We start from the raw sequence: 13,216 nt of genomic DNA on the forward strand, positions 1-13,216 counted from the left end.
TGTGTGTGTGTGTGTGTGTGTGTGTGTGTGTGTGTGTGTGTGTGTGTCTTTAAACCCTGAAATTTATCTAGTTAACCTACCTTCTAGAAACACTAAGATGCATTCATGTTTATAAAAGTAAAAAAATCATTTTTACTTTAAAAAAAAAAAATCATGCTCCCTTGTGCCCAAACTCTCTACCCCTTACTCCCCCGCTTAAAAAAAAAGCCAAAGAAAGAAAGCAAAGCAACTCAGTTGAGTAAATCACCACAAGTCAGGACAGTGTCAAGAGGAAAACGCATATTTTGAAACCAAATTTTTATTTAAATTGTGGTTGTGGGACCTTGGGCATGTCATCAAAGCTCTCTGAATATCAACTTCATGTTCTAAAAACTTGGGATAATCACACCTACCCGGTGCTCACTTCGGCAGCACATATACTAAAATTGGACCAATACAGCGAAGATTAGCATGGCCCCTGAGCAAGGATGACACGCAAATTCATGCAGCATTCCATATTTTTTCCACAAAGTAAACTTAAAATGGCTTAAAGACTTAAACATAAGACATGACACCATAAAACTTCTAGACGTGAACACAGGCAAAACATTCTCCAACATAAATCATACCAATGTTTTCTTAGATCAGTCTCCCAAGGCAATAGAAATAAAAATAAACAAATGGGACCTAATCAAACTTACAAGCTTTTGCACAGCAAAGGAAACCATAAAAAAAATCCAAAAAGACAACTTACAGTATGGGAGAAAATATTTGCAAACAATGTGACCAATAAGGGCTTAATTTCCAAAATACACAAACAGCTCATACAACTCAATAACAAAAAAAAAAACAACCCAATCCAAAAATGGGCAGAAGACCTAAATAGACATTTCTCCAAAGAAGAAACACAGATAACCAATAGGCACTTGAAAAGATGCTCAACATCACCAATTATTAGAGAAATGCAAATCAAAACTACAATGAGGTACCAACTCACACCAGTCAGAATGGCCATCGTTAAAAATTCTACAAGTAACAAATGCTGGAGAGGGTGTGGAGAAAGGGAACCCTCCTACATTGTTGGTGGGAATGAAAGTTGCTGCAGCCACTATGGAAAATGATGTGGAGATTCCTCAGAAAACTAAAAATAGAATTACCATATGATCCAGCAATCCTATTCCTGGCCATATATCTGGACAAAACTATAATTCAAAAAGAAACATGCACCTCTACGTTCATAGCAGCACTATTCACAATAGCCAAAACATGGAAACGACCTAGGTGTCTATCAATAGATGGATAAAGAAGATATGCTACATATATACAATGGATCACTATTACTCAGTCATAAAAAAGAATGAAATAATGCCATTTGCAGCAACATGGATGCAACTGGAGATTATCATACTGAGTGAAGTAAGTTAGAAAGAGAAAGACAAATACCATATGTTATCACTTATATGTGGAATCTAAAATATGACACAAATGAACCTATGAAACAGAATCTCGGACATAGAGAAGAGACTGGTGGTTGCCAAGGGGGAGGGTGTTGGGGGAGGGATGGAGTGGCAGGTTGGGGTTAGCAGATGTAAGCTTTCATACATAGAATGCACAAAAAACAAGGTCCTACTGTATAGCACAGAGAACTATGTTCAATATCCTATGATAAACCATAATGGAAAAGAATATATATATCTATAACTGAATCACTTTGCTGTACAGCAGTAATTAACACAACACTGTAAATCAACTACACTTCAACTCAAAAAAAGAAAATCACACCTGATAGGCCAATGTGAGTGCCAACTGAGGTAGGTCACGCAGAGGCCTGGCCTGGGGATGGACGCAGAGGAGGGTGCTGCCATTCTGAGGTGTGTTTTAAAGCACTGTTGACTCCTGGCTACCTTCACTCTTTGAGCTGCTCTAGCATGAGAAACCGTTTCCTAGCACAGCCCCAAGGAGGAGCACTTCAGGAAAAGGCAGGCCTTGGGACCAGGAGGTAGGGAAGCAGGACTCAGAGTGGCAGAAGGTATGGCAACCCCTGGGCCCCTGGAGAAGCTGGTGTGGAAACAGCTTCTAAATGAAACACGGCATAAAGAATGTCGGTTTTAATACAACAAAGACTGTTCTGAAAGCACTCCACATCACCGACCCCGTCCCTTTTTTTCTTTTCTTAAAACAGTCAAAAAAAGGGAAAAAATTAGTGATTTTAAATTCAAAGGATGCCAGGGATCATTCCATAGCATTAAAAGTGTCCCTGGGCCCTTTATACTTTTATATACCTTCAACATGTGGAGAATTTTAAAGATTATTTGAACTATTTAGAAAGACCACTGAAGAGACTTCCTCAGTGGTACAGACTTCAAACTGAAAAAAACCAGAGCTGATCCTTCTCAACCCTTTGTCAAAATTAGTGACACTCAACCCACCGTCTGAAAGAGTGCCGTTTGGTCTTCGACCTCCTCATAAGCACGGGTATCGTGTAGAACTAGGGGAATGATCTCTAATATTACACAGCAAATTTATCTAACTGAAATGAAAAACAGCAGTGTGTTAAGTTTTTTTTTAAAAAATGTATTCCTATGATAATGCCTCAATTAATATTCTCATTCCAATCCTTCCAGACTTTCTTAAACACACCCCCCTCCCCCATTCATTTTGTTTTAGCACACATAGGACCCTATACTGAGAAGCAGAATCGTGGTATTCAGGAACGTGGGCTCTGGAGACTGTTTCAGCTTAGTCACTAGTGTGTGGCTTGAGCACAGAACCTCTTTGAGTCCCTGTAAAATGGGATCAGTAACAGTTCTTTCCCAACTGTCACTGTGTGCAGATTAAATGAGCTAATATCTGTGGAGTTCTTAGAATAGTGCTTGGCACATAGTAAGCACTTGGTAAGTGCTACCTATTATCACTACATACTTTTGTAACCACATATATAATCACTTATATATCATTCTATATAGATACAGATGTGTAGAGCTACACCACTGTTTCTTACAGCTAGCTGGATTCCAGTTTATTGAGGTACTATGGTTTATTTGACCTATCCCCTGATGTTGGAATTTTGGAGGCTGTCTTTACTCTTTTTAAAGCAATCCTCTGCTGAACCGTCTTGTACACATGTCTTTGTACACTTGCCTAGGATAAATTCCTAGAAGAGGAATCGCTGGGTCACAAGTTAAGGCACATTTAAGTCTTTTCACGTACGTGGTTCCAACTTGGCCTCTGGAAATTGGAGTCCACTGAAAGCTCTCACCAACAGTATGAGGATGTTCTTTCCTGACTGCTGCCAACACTGGGAGTGAGAAATGAAGGTGTGTATAAAATTGCCTGCTTTACGCAGGCACGCCCCCCCCAAACAGGCAGTGAATAAAGTTCCTTCAGGATATTGCCTTTGGATACCTGAGCTCGGGACCGTGCAGGTGTGAGATGCAGGCCTTTAAGTGTCCTCAGGGCCCAGAGAGTACCGGGCAGCCGAATGGAAACAGGACTGGGCGTACTTAGAAGAAGCTGGTGTCCCAGTCAGAAGCAAGAGTCAGCCATTGGGACAAAAAATTCAGGCCATGTGCCTGACATGGGGTTTGAGTCTGGGTGGCACATGCCCCAGAGGGTTCCTTTCAGGGCTAGCTGGGAAGAGAGGAACATTTGGGAAGTCTCTGGAGTTTGGTGATGTGACATGGTCTCCCCGACAGAGGGTGCACCAACCAAGACTGACCCTGAGCTGGTCCACGTGTCTGTCTACTCTGGGCACCCTCTTTCTCCCCAGCAAATGCCATTGGCCTGCTCCAGGAGTTCTAGGGTGCTTCCCAAGACAGAGGGTGGGGTGAGGGGTGTGACAGGAAGGGCAGGATTCCTTCCTGTCCTACTTCAGGCCACATCATACCATAGTGATCTCCCTGACATCCAGACTCAGAGGCCCAGTTCAGTTCAAGCAGTGCATGCCAGGTGCTGGGGACACACAGATGTGTACTCTCAATACCCTCATCCTCATCGAAAATTATTCCCAGTGAGTCTGTCTCCTCCTAGTCTTTGATGTCTCTGAATCCCAGGGGTACTTTTTTCCTGCTCCCCTCTTTTCTACTCTCACATCAAATGACTGACCATCATGTCCATTTCCTTTCTCTCCATCCATGTAAGCTCCTTAGGGGCAGTTTCCTATAAAGGAGGGGACTCATTCCACACCTCAACAAGCATGGAGAAATCTACAAATGAAAAGTATCCAGAAGGAGGCTTCGCTGGGGGAAGTAAAGGAGACCAAGAGTTACGGACCTAGGCACAGCATGCAAGCAGTCAATCTTCATAGCAGTTCTGTGTAGAAAATGTCACTACCACCATTTTGTGGTTAAGGAAACGGAAACTCAAAGAGAGATGAAAATTGCCTGAAACCACCCAGGCCCGTCTGATTCCACAACAGGGGTGGGAAGCCTGGAGTCGGTATTGCCACTAAATTGCAATACTCCCTTGGGCAGGTCACCTCTGCTCTCAGGTGCAGGGCTCCCATGAGCAGCTCTGCCTAGGAAGGAAATGGAATTCCACCCGCCCCCACCCCCCGCCCCTCAGAGGCCTGCTGTGATGATCATGCGAAGCAGCATGGGAAAAGTTTCCAGCACTGCGCCAGAGACATGCCTACAATCGATACCAACAATTGACCCCTGCTGTTGGTACTAGTCACTACTGTGAAGGAGGTATTGCACATGAATATTTTTAAACCCAAGGGTTTCCTCTTATTGGACACACATTAGAGACAACGAATAATGCTTACTTGTGAGTAGGATTGTGCAGAAGGAAAGTAGGGCAAAAAAAAAAATTGTGTCTGGATAAGCATAAGATTAAATAAACCACAGACTCCTTTTCCTTATATGGAAATTTGAGAATAACTCACTTGACTTTGTCAGAGGAGGACAAGCCCCAAAGAAAGACTGGAGATATGTTTCTGGAAAGAGAGACCAGAGGCAAAGAGACCACAGGGAGATGGCTGCAAAGTTTGGAGGTAATTTGTTAGGCAGGATTAGATTACTAATACATGGTATGAAGTTTAAATCAAAGAGGTTTTTGCATATGGATGTCCAATTAATTGTTTTAGCACCATTTGTTGAAAAGACTACCCATTTTCCACTGAATTGGCCTTGTACCACTGTTGGAAATCAACTGCCCATACATGCATAGGTCTATTTCTATACACTCTGTTATATTGATCTAGTTGTCTATCTTAACAGCAGTCCCACACTCTCTTGATTACCGTAGCTTTATCTTAAGCCCTTGAAGTCACGTAGTATAGGCTTTTCAACTCTGTTCTTTTTCAAAGTTGTTTTGGCTATTCTAGGACCTTTGAATTTCCATATGAATTTTACAGTCTGTCAGTTTCTACCTATGGGCTGCTGGAATTCTGACTGACACTGCACTGAATAGATAGATCCCCAAGGAGAAAACCAAGACCCACTGCTGAGTATCAGGCCAACTTGCAGCTGGTGGGACTAGGTGAGTTCCTGAATGCTGGGGCTGCTTCTCTCTTCTTCAGTTGGGAAGGTACCAGGTAAAAAACTTCCATAATGTATTCAGATGAAGGTATAGTATAATCTTTGTGGAATTCTGAACAAAATATTATAAGAAACATTAATTTGTGCCCAAAGGCCATAAAACTGATGTAATTTGAATGCAATAAAATATAAATAAATGGCAAACAGTTCTTAGGGGTTTTCTCTTAATTTTTCAACACATACTTTTGAGTTTTAACATACAGCATTTACAGCATTCACCTTCCTGAATTAGGGGTGTGGGGGGCTGAGAAATAATTAGTAGGCAATTTTTTGGCCCTGGGACTTTTCTTGTAAATGTTTTCTTTGGCAGCCATTCTCTTGAGAACAGGAAGTTACTCTCTTGTTACAGATTTAAGACTTTTCTGAGCCAAATAACAGAAAGCTGGATTAGTTCTGAAATGAAGGGGGAAAAAAACAACTCTTGGCTCTTGCTGGAGATTAATGACATCTTGCAAATATTTTAATTCTCCCTTTTCCCCTCTAACTTGCCACCTCCTAAACAATGCATGTTCAGCCTGAAAAATGTTAACTGGTCACTTTGTGGCCCAACCCTAAAATAAAATATCTTTATGGTATCCACAAATTTATTTAAACATTTTTGGAGGGCTGGGGGAAGGAAATAAGGGCTGTCTCAAGTTGACCTTTTTTATCACAAAATCCCAATACGGAATTTAAAACAGAAAACGTAGTTGTAAAGATGCTAATGTTTCTACAGTAATCATAAAGATTCATGATTTTCTTTGACCTTTTATTTTATTTTTTTAAATTTTTTTCTTTGACCTTTTAAAATGGCTTTTGCTATAGATAAAAATGTTCAATCAAGCTTTGTAAACAAACTCTATATATTATTAGAGATGCCTGCAAACAATTTCTTAGCAATTGTTCAAAATAACAGGATTATATCCTTTGACTAGAGCATTTATTAGTCTGACTACAAATCATGCAAACTGGTTTTTCCCAGAAAAGGTTGAGTTCTTTTGAATTAACATCCGCTTTTTACACTTGATTCTAGCAAAAACAAACCGCCCCCCCAAAACCAAACTTGCAATATCAATGAAGTTTACAATCTGTGGGGACATTAACTCTATGAATCACCTGACAACCATTTGTAGGGATTCCTTTTTTGGGGGGGGCAGGGGGGCCACACCGCACAACATGCAGGATCTTAGTTCCCTGATCAGGGATCGAACCCGTGCCCCCTGCAATGGAAGCGTGGAATCCTAACCATTGGACCGCCAAGGAATTCCCTGTAGAGATTCTTAAAACACAGAAGGCCTTAGGAAAACAGGTTTAGAGGTAAAGAACACCTTCCTATAACAAGTGATCTAGGAAGTGATCGAGAAGTTTCCATGGTATCACAGTCATCCTTCAGTATCAAGAGAAGGTGGGGGAATTGGTTCCAGGCCCCACATTCCCACAAATACCAAAATCCACAGATGCTCAAGCCTGTTATGTAAAATGGTGTAGTATTTGCATAAACTTATGCACATTTTCTCGTATAATTTAAATCATCTCTAGATTATTTACAATACCTAATACAATGTAAATGCTTTGTAAATAGTTTCCCACTCACAGGCAAATTCAAGTTTTGCTTTTTGGAACTTTCCAGAATTGTTTTTTCTTTTTCTGAATATTTTGGTTCCAAGGTTTGTTGAATCCGTGGATGTGGAACCCACATATATGGATGACTGACTGTAATTGCAGCCTCTCAAAAAAGAAAAAGAGTTGGCCCACGTTTTTCATTTATACTTGCATCACACACCCAAATGTCCTGGTGCCCAGGAAGTTTGCATCAAGGTGGCAAGGGTCTGTGGTAGGATAATGGGGGTGAGTGGCTGGTGGCAGGAAGAGGCAAGAAGGGTGTTCACCAGGATTATAAGTACATGTCCATCTTAAAGTCACTCAAATTCATTATTTTGAAAAACTCTGCTGCTGAGCAAATTCATCTGTAGATTGGATGTGGCCAAAGACCCGGAATCTGCAACCCTTTATTTACATTATCTAATGTTTTTCTTTCTGTGCATTATAAAGAAAATACTTATTCCTTCAAACCACCTTTTTCCCCAGTCAGCTTGAAGTGATGTTCCTCCCACATCATTCATTACCCTTTGCCTGTCTTCTGCTATTTTGACAACTTCAGGTTTTTTTAAACTTATAAACAATCTTAAATTACTCAGAGCTGTCATCCATTAGATATAAAAATTAAATTAAGCCCAAGAATTCTAGGTGATGGAAAACATGATCCAGTCCCACAAGATACGGGCAACCACAGGAGTCCAGCAAAGGTTGATAATACCCTAAACTTCATCAATGTTGGATGACTATTTATTTAAAGGGAGCTACCTGCTTCCTGGTTTACTGCATACCAAATATTTCTTCAACATTTACGAACTTAAATAGATGCAGATGTTGTCAAAGAATAACATCAGTCATCCTCGAATACTATAATTTAAGCACTGAAATGCACCTTGGAGTTTGTCTGGTTCAATACCCTCATTTTAAATGGGAGAAAACTGAGGCCTGGGGAAATTAACTGGCCACAAAGTTAGCGGTACACAAACCCTCTCCTCCCAAAATCATGGTTGGAGATTGACAAATTTCACCACCACCCCTTCACTTCTCTGGTCTGGATCACCTTTACTGTCTATATACTATGCTTGACTATTCTCTCCTCCAAATTTTGGAGAAGAAAATCAAGGATGACATTTTTTTCCTTGGTCATTCTCCCAACTCTATATTATATGGGCATCCCTTGCTCCTTTTCTCCTATTCCCCCTAGCTGAAGCTTTTCAGAGCTAGCTGTGTTCTTTTAAGCCAGAAAATTAAAGGTGACCAGATACTTGATTCCGGCCAGGTCTCATGAGAGGAGAAGGGCGGTCAGTTTTCTCTAAGTCCATTTAGCTGCCGATCACCAGTTTCTTTATTTTATGGCCTCTGATGTACATCAGATTCCAAAGAGTGAGACATACAGTGTGCCAGCACTGTGGTAGAGACCTGGTTCTACTTTCCCTCCACTAACAGCACAACTCTCAAATCCCTCTCCCATGAAACTTGAAAGGAAATTATTAAATCTCACCCTTTAGTGACTTTGCAAATTACCTCCCTTAAACAATGTATGGGATATTTTATGAAGAATCTTAGACAAGGCCCACTTACGTATAGGAGGGTCTGCCCTCCAGCATGGAATCTGAACCAATTCTAAGCAAAGTTTGGTTTTGACATCTTCCCTTTTTGCCTGGCCTACATATTCTCCAAAGTGTGAAAAGGAGGCCTTCTGTGGTCTTCCTGCCACCTGAACTCTCTGTTATAACACTTTCTCTGGTCTACTCTTCCTCTCCAATTGCTCAAAAGTCTCTCCATTTTCTCGCTTTCCCTCCTAACAAAGCCCACTCTTTTAGTGCAAGTCATCACCTCAGCTAGCCTTTTGTGAGAAAGCCATTTGGAACAAATTCACACTCAACTGTAAATGACTAATAGGCCACAACCCTTCTAGAAATATCTACTGTCTCAAAGGAAGATCCTTTTTAACCTAGTAATTTTCTTATTGGTGGAATTTTAGCCAATGCATCAAAGGGAAGTGAAATAAGTCGGGAGAGGGGAAGATATTTTACATCTTATTCAAGATTCTGTCTCCTGAAACAGACTCAGACATAGAGAATAGACTTGTGGTTGCCAAGGGGGAGGGGTTTGTGAGAGGGAAGGATTGGGAGTTTGGGATTAGCAGATGCAAACTAGTTTATATAGGATGGATAAACAACAAGGTTCTACCCTATAGTACAGGGAACTATATTCAATATCCTGTGATAAACCATAATGGAAAAGAATATGGAAAAGTATATATAACTGAATCACTTTGCTGTACAGCAGAAATTAACACAACACTGTAGATCAACTATCCTTCAATAAAATGTAAAAAAAGAAAAAAAAAAGATTGTCTCCTAATGGGAGAGGGAGGAGGAAGAGCCTCAGCTACAGGGTCTGTATATTCTGTACCACACAGCAGTACATGCGAGCTTTCAAGGACTTTTTTTTCTGATTTGTGAGTTTATTCATATGAAAAATCATAGAAAGGTGTTATTCAATCACCATTAGTCACATATCTAACCATTAATCTTCATTAATGTTGCTAATTACAAAGTAAATCACCTGAACTTTAGAGAATCAAACATTTAATTTTTTTTCCTGAATTCTGTCTTCACATGCTAACAAAAATATCATAAAACGCTGTGGTGGCCTGAAATGGGAAATTTGTCACCAAACAACACTCAACCGTGTGAAAGTCTGAAGAGATAAGAATTCTTTCCCTTTGACTTGAACCTTATTTGGCTGGAATTTTCTCACCAGAGTCTTCCTATTTTTTTTCCATGGGCAACTGCCCCCTTGATTAATCCCATTTCCCTCAGTCTTAGTTTTTCCAAGCAGCTGAGCAAACAAAGATGCAGGCAGCCATTTTAACGTACTTCCTCCCTCAAGCCCTCTGGGATGGGCCGTCTGTTCATCCTGTTCATAAACCAATGGCCTGAATGTGCTTGGAGAAAGCAGCAAGGATCTTCTGTCAGGATTAATTTTAATAGCCCACAGTCTGTCACTGGGGAATCACAGCCCTGGTAATTGGCTTTAAATTACTATTTGCTGATAAAGAGGGAGATATGAGCTGAAAATTTGGTTCCTCATTTCAAACAGTTTGGATAACTAATGCAAGAATTTACTTTTAGTGTGGAGTGCATGCACTTTACAGCCTAAACCCTTGGGTAGCTGAAGAAAACCTTTTGTTGCAGTGGGATCACAACTGAAATAGAAAGAGGAGAAATGTGACATTTTGTAGAAGTATAGAATTTTAGAACTGGAAGGGAAACGAATCTGTGAATTCTGCAGATGGCTTCACAGGCGAATTCTATCAAACATTTAGAGAGGAGCTAACACCTATCCTTCTCAAACTATTCCAAAATATAGCAGAGGGAGGAACACTCCGAAATTTGTTCTACGAGGCCACCATCACCCTGATACAAAAACCAGACAAAGATATCACAAAAAAAGAAAATTACAGACCAATATCACTGATGAACATAGATGCAAAAATCCTCAACAAAATACTAGCCAACAGAATCCAACAACGCATCAAAAGGATCATACACCATGATCAAGTGGGATTTGTCCTAGGAATGCAAGGATTCTTCAATATACACAAATCAATGTGATATACAATATTAACAAATTAAGGAATAAAAACCATATGATCATCTCAATAGATGCAGGAAAAGCTTCTGACAAAATTCAACACCCATTTATGGTAAAAACTACCCAGAAAATGGGCACAGAGGGAACCTACCTCAACATAATAAAGGCCATATATGACAAACCAACAGCTAATATCATTCTCAATGGTGAAAAACTGAAAGCATTTCCACTAAGATCAGGAACAACATAAGGATGTCCACTCTCGCCACTGTTATTCGACATAGTTTTGGAAGTCCTAGCCATGGCAATCAGAAGAAAAAGAAATAAAATGAATACAAACTGGAAAAGAAGAAGTAAAACTGTCACTGTTTGCAGATGACATGATACTATACATAGAAAATCTTAAAGATGCCACCAGAAAACTACTAGAGCTAATCAATGAATTTGGTAAAGTTGCAGGATACAAAATTAATGCACAGAAATCTCTTGTATTCCTATACACTAACAACGATAGATCAGAAAGAGAAATTAAGGAAACAATCCTATTCACCACTGCAACAAAAAGAATAAAATACCTAGGAATAAACCTACCTAAAGAGGCAAAAGACCTGTACTCAGAAAACAATAAAACACTCATGAAAGAAATCAAAGATGACATAAACAGATGGAGAAATACACCATGTTCTTGGATTGGAAGAATCAGTATTGCGCAGATGACTATACTACCCAAAGCAATCTACAGATTCAATGCAATCCCTATCAAATTACTTATGGCATTCATCACAGAATTAGAAAAAACAATTTTACAGTTTGTATGGAAACACGAAAGATCCCAAAGAGCCAAATCAATCTTGAGAAACAAAAACGGAGCTGAAGGAATCAGGATCCCCGACTTCAAACTATACTACAAAGCTATAGGAATAAGACAGTATGGTACCAGAACAAAAACATAAATATAGATCAATTGTACAGTAATAGAAAGCCCAGAGATAAACCCACGCACATGTAGTCACCTAATTTATGACAAAGGAGGCAAGAACATACAATGGAGAAAAGACAGCCTCTTCAATAAGTGGTGCTAGGAAAACTGGACAGCTACATTTAAAAGAATGAAATTAGAACACTCCCTAACACCATACACAAAAATAAACTCAAAGTGGATTAAAGATGTAAATGTAAGACTGGACACTATAAAACTCTTAGAGGAAAACATAGTAAAAACACTCTTCGACATAAACCACAGCAAGATCTTTTTTGACTCACCTCCTAGAGTAATGAAAATAAAAACAAAATTAAAAAAATAGGACCTAATTAAACTTAAAAGCTTTTGCACAGTGAAGGAAACCATAAACAAGACAAAAAGAAAACCCTCAGAATGGGAGAAAATATTTGCAAAGGAAACAACAAAGGATTAATCTCCAAAATACACAAATAGCTCATTGAGCTCAATATCAAAAAAACAAACAACCCAATCAAAAAATGGGCAGAAGAGTTAAATAGACCTCTCTCCAAGGAGGACATACAGGTGGCCAAGGGGCATATGAAAGGATGCTCAACATCACTAATTATTAGAGAAATGCAAATCAAAACTACACTGAGGTATCACCTCACACCAGTCAGAATGGCCATCATCAAAAAGTCTACAAACAATAAATGCTGGAGAGTGTGTGGAGAAAAGGGAACCCTCCTGCACTGTTGGTGGGAATGTAGATTGATACAGCCACTATAGAGAACAGTGTGGAGGTTCCTTAAAAACTAAAAATAGAACTACCATACGACCCAGCAATCCCACTACTGGGCATATACCCTGAGAAAACCATAATTCAAAACGACACATGTACCCCAATGTTCACTGCAGCACTATTTACAATAGCCAGGTCATAAAAACAACCTGAATGTCCAACGACAGATGAATGGATAAAGAAGATGTGGTACAGAGGATCGGTGCCAACCGGCACTCACCAGCCGGAGAGGCTTGTCTGCTCCCCCGCCGGGGCGGGTGGGGCTGGGAGCTGAGGCTCAGGCTTCGGTCGGAGCGCAAGAAGAGGACTGGGGTTGGCAGCGTGAACGCAGCCTGCAGGGGGTTAGTGTGCCACGGCTGGCCGGGAGGGAGTCCGGGGAAAAGTCTGGACCTGCCAAAGAGGCAAGAGGCTCTTTCTTCCCTCTTTGTTTCCTGGTGCGCGAGGAGAGAGGATTAAGAACGCTGCTTAAAAGGAGCTCCAGAGACGGGCGCGAGCCGCGGCTAAAAGCGCGGACCCCAGAGACAGGCATGAGACGCTAAGACTGCTGCTGCCGCCACCAAGAAACCTGTGTGCGAGCACAGGTCACTATCCACACCCCCCTTCTGGAGAGCCTGTGCAGCCTGCCACTGCCAGGGTACCGGGATCCAGGGACAACTACCCCGGGAGAACGCATGGCGCGCCTCAGGCTGGCGCAACGTCACGCCGGCCTCTGCCGCCGCAGACTCGCCCTGCACTCCGTGCCCCTCCCTCCCCCTGGCCTCAGTGGGCCAGGGCCCC

The 13,216-nt window shown here is 40.9% G+C and overlaps 1 non-coding gene across 1 annotated transcript; it reads left to right on the forward strand.

Annotated features, from left to right (window-relative positions):
* The first annotated feature begins 395 nt into the window (after positions 1–395).
* Positions 396–502, forward strand: LOC114905475. The gene has a single exon (XR_003796298.1). It is a non-coding gene; the product is annotated as a U6 spliceosomal RNA (small nuclear RNA).
* Positions 503–13,216: the final 12,714 nt, after the last annotated feature.

This window comes from Monodon monoceros, unplaced genomic scaffold (genome assembly GCF_005190385.1).
Source record: "Monodon monoceros isolate NGI ecotype Baffin Bay Population unplaced genomic scaffold, NGI_Narwhal_1 Super_Scaffold_21, whole genome shotgun sequence".
NCBI classification, from domain to species: domain Eukaryota; kingdom Metazoa; phylum Chordata; class Mammalia; order Artiodactyla; family Monodontidae; genus Monodon; species Monodon monoceros.